The following is an 8,640-nucleotide window of genomic DNA, read 5'->3' as shown; positions in this document are numbered from 1 at the left end:
TCTGCCCTCACTGATCAGGCGCCAGCAGAGGTCTTGAGGCCGAGTCAGCTGCTGCCGAGGTTGGAGGAGGACGTGCGGGCACGCTGAAGAGCTGAGTGCCGTTCCCTCCGACTGCCCAGCCAGGAACCTACCAAGGAAGGAGAGGAAGGTGCATTCGGAACTGGTGGAAAGGGGACAGGAGTGGGAGTGGTGCCTGAATTCAGCACTGCACATGTCACTCTAATGTCTCAGGGCCCGTCTGTTTCCTGAGCAGTGCAAGAGTTTGCCTGTCCTTTGTCACAGAGAAAAGCAAAAGCAAAACTTACGTACACAAACTGTGCCACGTGGAGGAGGGCAGAGTGATGTCACAGCAGAGAAACCTGGCTAGCACTGCCTCAGCCAGGTGACTGAGGTCAAGGTGAACAGCGGTGCTGTCCGCCACCTTCTGCCCCACAGCAGGCCTGAGCAGGACCATGCACCACTGTCAGAAATAAGGAGAGCCTGAGAAACCGTCCCAGCCAGGAGGAGCCCAGGCAGACAGGACAACTAAATTAACACAGGGTCCAGCAACAGAAACAGGGCATTCAACTAAAGCTAAGGTAATCCTAATAAAGTATGGATATTAATTAAAAAAAAAAAAAAAAAACAGGGGCTATATGGGCACTGGTTCAAGTCCCAGCTGCTCCATTTCCGATACAGCTCTCTGCTATGGCCTGGGAAAACAGCAGAAGATGGCCCAAGTCCTTGGGCCCCTGCACCTGCGTGGGACACCTGGAAAAAGCTCCTGGATCATGGCTTCAGGATGGCATAGCTCCAGCTGTTGCAGCCAACTGGAAAGTGAACCAGCGGATAGAAGACCTCTCTCTCTCCGCCTCTCCTCTCTCTGTGTAACTCTGACTTTCAAATAAATAAACAAATCCTTAAAAAGAAAAAAAAAAGTGAAACTTCCAGTGTGGTGGGTAAAGCTGCCGCCTGCAGTGCTGGCATCCCATATGGGTGCCGGTTCGAGGCCCAGCTGCTCCACTTCTGATCCAGCTCTCTGCTACTATGTCTGGGAAAGCAGTGGAAGATGGCTCAGGAATTTGGGACCCTGCCACCCACATGGAAGACCCAGATGAAGCTACTGGCTCCTGGCTCCGAATGGGCCCAGCTCCGCCCGTTGCAGCCATTTAGGGAGTAAAACAGCAGAGGGGAGATTGCTTTCTCTCTCTCTGCCTTTCAAATAAATAAATAACAGGGGCTGGCACTGTGTACAGTGGGTTGAACTGCCACTGAGATGCCAGTTCCAGGCCTGGCTGCTCAACTTCCGATCCAGCTTCCTGCTAATAAACCTGGGAAAGAAAATAACCCAAGTACTTGAGCCTCTGCCACCCACGTGAGAAATCTGGATGGAGTTCCTGGCTCCTGGCTTCAGGGGATAGGCTCTCTAATAAAACAAAAAGCCTATGCATACTTTAACCACAGCATTAGTACCATTTAAAAAAAAAAAAAAAACTCATTCGAAAAGGGAGCAGGCTACGTTGCTAAAAATTAATTCAAATTACCAATTCACTTTAAGAATTTTTTTTAAAGATTTATTTATTTATTTGAAAGTCAGAGTTACACTGAGAAGGAGAGGCAGAGAGAGAGAAAGAGGTTTTCCATCCGCTGATTCACTCCCCAATTGGCCCCAATGGCCGGAGCTGCACTGATCCAAAGCCAGGAGCCAGGAGCTTCTTCCGGGTCTTCCATGTGGGTCCAGGGGCCCAAAGACTTGGGCCATCTTCTACTGCTTTCCCAGGCCATAGCAGAGAGCTGGATCAGAAGTGGAGCAACCAGGACTTGGACCGGCACCCATATGGGATGCTAGCACTGCAGGCAGCGGCTTTACCGGCTACACCACAGCGCCGGCCCCTAAGAATATTTTAAATTTACTTTCACCTCTGCCTCTGAATTTCATATGCAAAGAAGTTTTTTAAAAAAAAAAGATTTTTTAAAATATTTATTTATTTATTTATGTATTTGAAAGTCAGAGTTGGCCGGTGCCACGGCTCACTAGGCTAATCCTCTGCCTGCGGCGCCACACTCCGGGTTCTAGTCCTAGTTGGGGCGCCGGATTCTGTCCCAGTTGCTCCTCTTCCAGTCCAGCTCTCTGCTGCGGTCCAGGAGGGCAGTGGAGGATGGCCCAAATGCTTGGGCCCTGCACCTGCATGGGAGACCATGGCCCCTGGCTTCGGATCGGCGCAGCATCCCAGCCGTAGTGACCATTTGGGGGGTGAACCAACAGAAGGAAGACCTTTCTCTCTGTCTCTCTAACTCTGCCTGTCAAAAAAAAAAAAAAAAAAGAGTTACAGAGAGACAGAGGCAGAGATGGAGAGAGAGAGAGAGAGGTCTTCCATTTGCTGGATCACTCCCCAGTTGGCTGCAACAGCCGGAGCTGTGCCAATCTGAAGCTAGGAGCCAGGAGCTTCTTCCAGGTCTCTCACGTGGGTGCAGGAGCCCAAAGACTTGGGCCAACTTCTACTGCTTTCCCAGGCCATAGCAGAGAGTTGGATCAGAAGTGGAGCAGCCAGGACTCAAACCAACGCCCATACGGGCTACCAGTACTGCAGGTAGCAGCTTTACCCGCTATGCCACAGCAGCAGCAGCAGCAGCCCCAAGATTTCTATTTATTTGAAAGGCAGACTCAGGGGGTGGGGGCAGTCAAAGAGAGAGAGAAAAGGATCTTCCATCCATTGGTTCACTCCCCAAATAGCCACAATGGTCAAGGATGATCCAGGCCAAAACCAGGAGCCTGAAACTCTGTGTCAGTCTCCCACAAGGGGGCAGGGACCCAAGCACTTGGGCCATCTTCCGCTGCTTTGCCAGGCACATTAGCATGGAGCTGGATCAGAAGTGGAGCAGCCGGGACTCAAACTGCATCCATATGAGAGGCTGGTGCGCAGGTAGCAGCTTAACCTGCGGTGCCACAACGTTGGCCCCAGATTTTTTTAAAAGAAACTGACTCAGTCAAATTTTTAAAAACTATTTATTCAAAAGCCAGGGTGACAGAAAAAGAAAAGAAAAGAAAGAGAGAGAGAGAGAGAGAGAGAGAGAGCGGGCTTCCATCCTCTGGTTCACTCCCCAACATGGCCACAACAGCCAGGTCTGGACCAGGCCAAAGCCAAGAGTCAAGAACTTCATCCTGGTCCCCCAAATGGGTGACAGGCACTCAAGGAATTGGGCCATCATCTGCTCCTTCCTAGGCACATTAGCAGGGAGCTAATTGGAAGTAGAGCAGCCAGGACTCAAACCAGCGTTTCAGCCATGAGATGCAGGTGTCCCAAGCAGGACTTAACGGGCTGCACCAAAATGCCAAATTTTTTTCCAGACTTAACACCTTGCTCCCTGGAGAATAATAATTGAAGCAAAACACTTGCCTCAAGTTGAAGTAGTTTCATGTTTACAGTGAATTAGTATTTGGGAGACTATTATTTTTGGAAGATTCATTTATCTATTTATTTGAAAAGCAGAGTGACAGAGAGGAAAGACAGAGAAATATGTTCCACCTGCTGGTTCACTCCACAAAGGCCTGCAACAGCTGGGGCTGGGGCTGGCCAGGCCGAAGCCAGGAGCCAGGAACCCCACCCTGGTCTCCCATATGGATGGCAGCAACCCAAGCACTTGGATCACATCTGCTGCCTCTCAGACACATTAGCAGGAAGCTGAAGCAGAAGCAGAGAAGGGACTTGGTCCCAGGCACTATGATACAGGACTGGGATACAGGCACCCCAAGCCATGGCTTAACTCGCTGTACCACAACACCTGCCCCAGACTGGTTTTTTGAGAACTGGCTTTTAGTAAATTTGCTCTTGGCAATTTGCTCTTTGGAAAAATTTGCTTTTCAGGAAAACAACCCAGTCTTTGAAAAACATTAACCCCGAGTTTGTGCTAAACTTGCTTAACTGAACTTCACACGTGGAAAGGCCACTTCTGAGTGAGCCAGGCAGGCACTGCTCGCCATCACAGCACGACAGTGCCTTCCACAGGGCAGGCGCTCAAAACTCTTCCACGGTGTCATGAGAAATCTTTCCATCTGCTGGTAAGAGACCAAATAAGAAATGGCCTGAGCCGCACAGCATCTCGCCACTTCATATTATGAAATATGGTATGAACTCCTCACCATATTTCAGGGCGAGACTCTGCAATAGGTCTCCAAGTGAGGGTTCAACAACACGTACCCTGGGACTTCCGAAACTCAAGAAACTCCAGCAAGAGCTGGGCGTAGAGGCAGGGGAACGGGATCATTCTGCCACCTCTACGATGCCTTCAAGCCCTTGGGGATTTCTGCTCACCAGCCACGTCCAATTCAGTCATGATACCAGGAAACAAGAGAGCATGAGAGAGAGCAGTAACACCCACAGCAGAACGAGTGGCACTACCTTTAAGAGGGCTCCCACAGTGCCAGGCACTGTGGTAAACGATGTATGTGATTCTCCCTGGATTCTTCCGACAGGCCTGTGGAGCCAACAGATGAGAAAACTGACACAGAGCGATGAAGCAACTTGCCCAGAGGTCACCCACCTGGTAAGCAGCAGGCCAGACTCCAAACAGGCAGCTTTAGCTCTAAAGCCTGCAGCCTTTCCTAACCTCTAAGCAAACTGCTTCCGTTTCCTTAGCCCCGTAAATGATCAAGAGCTCAGCCAATTTAAAAGCAAATTACAGGGGCAGGAGTTTAGCCACTCAGATGCTGGTTGAAAATCCTGTGGGGGCTGGCGTTTGGCGAGACTGAAGTCATCACTGCTTGGGCCGTGAAGTCCTGGCTACTCAGCTTCTGATCCAGTCTCCTGCGTGTGTACAGCAGATGAAGGCTTGAGTAGTTAGGGTCCCTGCCACCCACGTGGGAGGCCCAGTTGACATTCTAGCTCCTGGTTTCAGCCTACCCTGGCCTGGTCCAGCCCTGGTTATTGTGGGCATTTGGGGAAATGAACCAGTAAATGGAAGATCTCTGTCTCTGACTCTCTGCCTTTCAAATAAAGAGGGAGAAAATAAAGACTGCTGTGTCCCTGAGTTAGAGCCCCACCTTGGCTCCTGATCCCAGCTTCCTGGCACTGCACACCCTGGAAGGCAGCGGTGATGGCTCCAGTGACTGCTCCTGTCAGTCACATGGGTGCCTGCCTCCCACAAGGGGGCCGGCCTTGGAGGGCATCTGGGGAGTGAACCAACAGGTAGGAGCACACTCTCTATTTCTCTATCTGCCTCAAAAATAAGCTCTTAAAAAAAAAAAAAAATTTTTTTTTTTTTTTGACAGGCAGAGTGGATAGTGAGAGAGAGAGACAGAGAGAAAGGTCTTCCTTTTTGCCGTTGGTTCACCCTCCAATGGCCGCAGCATCGCGCTGATCCAAAGCCAGGAGCCAGGTGCTTCTCCTGGTCTCCCATGTGGGTGCAGGACCCAAGCACTTGGGCCATCCTCCATTGCACTCCCGGGCCATAGCAGAGAGCTGGCCTGGAAAAGGGGCAACCAGGACAGAATCCGGCGCCCCGACCGGGACTAGAACCCGGTGTGCCGGCGCCACAGGTGGTGGATTAGCCTATTGAGCCGCGGCGCCGGCCTAAAAAAAACTTTTAAAAAACAAATTATAGGGGGCCAGCACTGTGGCGTAGCAGGTAAAGCTGCCGCCTGTAGTGCCACATCCCATTTGGGTACCAGTTTGAGTCCCAGCTGCTCTACTTCTGATCCAGCTCTCTGTTATAGCCTAGGAAAGCAGAAGATGACCCAGGACCTTGGGCCCCTGCACCTGTGTGGGAGACCCAGAAGAAGCTCCTGGCTCCTGGCTTCAGATGGGCCTAGCTCCGGCTGTTGTGGCCATCTGGGAAGTGAACCAGCAGATAGGTGGTTCTCTCTCTGCCTCTGCCTTTCTGTAACTCTTTCAAATAAATAAATCTTTAAAACAAAAAATTATAGGGCTGGCGCTGTGGCACAGTAGGCTAAGCCTCCACCTGCTGTACTAGAATCCTATATGCAGGCCTGTTCGAGTCCCGGCTGCTTCTCTTCCAATCCAGCTCTCTGCTATCACCTAGGAAAACAGTAGAGAATGGCCTAAGTCCTTGGGCCCCTGCACCTGCGTGGGAGACCTGGTGGAAGCTCCTGCCTCCTGGCTTCAGATTGGCCCAGCTCCAGCTGTTGCAGCCATCTGGGAGTGAACCAGTGGATAGAAGACCTTTCTCTCTGTCTCTCCCTTTCTCTGTTTATAACTGCCTCTCAAATAAATAAGTAAAATCTTTTAAAAAATGGGGGAAAATGGGAACGGAAGACTGTAGAGGAATAGTACCCAGTATTAACAGTTCTCTCCTTTCTCCCCTCCTCCCAAGCAGCCCTTCTGTGTGTATCTTAAACTAAGGAATACACACATCTACACAAACTGGTTGGTTGGCATGGTTGATGGCAATTAGTAGAGAATGGGATGAAGTAGACACGGGCAAGGCCTCCTGGCTGTCCATCACTCACCCACTGCACACTGACCTTGGAGCCAGAATCCAGCTCACCAAAAAGCCCTCCACCCTCCTCTCTCCAGTATGTTGAGGGTGAGATGCCTCCCACAGGACCAGCATCCCCAGAAACCTCCCTTGCCTCACCACAAAGAAACAGTGGAATCTGCCAACATCAGTGATGCTTCTGACAGCAGTCCTACCCCTTCCAGCATCCACCTCTTGGACCACAACTCTGCGATGTGCTCCAATATGCTGGGCCTTGTGCCTGGACCAACAGGGAAAAGGAAGCTAATTTCAGTTTGGGGGAGGAGGGTACTGGTTCAGGCTTGTTCGTCTTCTGGCTCTGGCAGCCTGGGACCAAGGAAGAGCCAAAGGGTCCAGGACAGGCAGGTCCCAGATGGTTCGCACAGCAGCCGTAACACAGGAAGAGGAGGAGCGACACAGGTCCCAGATTCACCACGGCCCTTTGTGGAACTCATCTGGAGGAATGGTGGAGCAGTGACTGCCCCAAACAGGATAATGCAAACCATTTCTGCCTCTCCCACAGCCGAGCTGCCATCTTGTTCTGCAGGGCACGAGGGGTGGGAGAGCAGCCCCACCATTCCCCAGCCAGGCCCTCACCAATGCAGTCAGTTAAGTGGGAAGGGGCGAGGGGCATGCTGCCAGGCCTCACATTACAACACCAACTCCCTTGGTTTTTCCCCGGGCTCTGATCCCCAGGCCTCCCTCCCTCCCTGTGTTCTGCAAGGCAGTTGGATGAGTGCCTCTCTGCCAACTATTTCCCAGGGAGGCCATGGTCCCTTGGCCTGAGGCAAACAAAAGCCTCCTGGCTTCCATTTTCCCATCCTGTCACTGCCCACCTCCCCTCCATCCCTTCAGCCTGGCCCACACCTCACCAGCCACTACCCCCTTCTCTGTTCCTGACCCCAGTGTGGTTGCCATTACTCCGTTCTCTCGTACCTGGCAATTCTTCCAGCTGTCTGGAAAGACGGGCCCACAGGCCCACATCGGGGACACCCACCTCCTCTCTCCTCAGCTACTCACCAGAAATGGAGACTGTAGGAAGCCCCTCTGTCAGGTCTCTGCACAGTTCCTCTGAGTCTCAGATGCTGTAACAAGGGATTTGGAAGTTCTTGGAAGGCTGGTGGGGCCGGGTACCCCATTACGGCTGGACAGGAGGCAGATAAGGCCAGAACCCCTTCCTTCCTCTTGGGACCAAGGCATGGGTGGAAGATCCTTAATACTCTCAGTGAGTTTGGGCCAAAGAATGGCACAGAGGCAGGAGCCCTGGGCTTGGAATGGGATTTGGTGACCATCCACCAGTGGCCAGCAGGCAATAAGGCCATGGCTGTGCCAGGGATATGAGCAGAGTGAACCAACCGGAACCAGCTCATGCTACAGTGAGCACAAATGAAGACCCAAACAGCAGCAGAGAACACCTGCAGGGGAATAGGCGGGGCCAACACAGTGCACGGGGGCCCCCTCCCCACCAACTCCCATGCCCCTCCTTATTTGAGACCACCTAGTCTCTTCACCCACCTCCCCGGCCACACCCCTGGGTCCTCCCTCAGAGATTACCCCCGGGGTGTACCCACTCTGTCTTCTGGCCTGTGCATCCCTCAGCTCTGAAAGAACCTGTCCGGAAACAATGATGGTAACAGTGTAGTAATAATAATACAGCCACCATGTACTCAGCATTGACTAGGTGCCAGAAGCACTGTGCTAACACAACCTCCCTAGGAGGTGTCATTACCCCTGTACAACAGGGGCTGAGGCTGGGAGGGGGTACGGCCACACAGCTAGCAAGCGGCAGAGGGGGGATCTGAAGCCAGATCGTTGCTGGTGTGCCCAGGCACCTTGCCCTACGCTCTGGCCACACTCTTTCAGGACTGAGCCCAGAGGCCGCACTTCTCCCAGTGCAGTGTGGGACATCCCCAGGGAGGGGGCTGGTGACTGGATTTGGGCACAGACGCCACCCCCCTTGACCCCTCCCCCCATGCCAGGATGTTGTAATGCTAGACCAGGGCTAGAGGGGGCGCAGGTGGCTGGGGACAGCTCCTCCCTCCCAGCTGGGACTTTGTACCTGTCATGGGAACAGATGATACCACACAGAACTCCCTGCAAGGATGGCGCCTTCAGGAGATAAGGGTCCCTCTGCTACAGGACTCCTCCCTCTCCTGCCCTGTGAGCCTCCGGCTCATGTTCCCAGTG

The sequence above is a fragment of the Lepus europaeus genome, chromosome 18 (assembly GCF_033115175.1).
Source record: "Lepus europaeus isolate LE1 chromosome 18, mLepTim1.pri, whole genome shotgun sequence".
In the NCBI taxonomy this organism is placed as follows: domain Eukaryota; kingdom Metazoa; phylum Chordata; class Mammalia; order Lagomorpha; family Leporidae; genus Lepus; species Lepus europaeus.
This window is presented reverse-complemented; position numbering follows the sequence as displayed.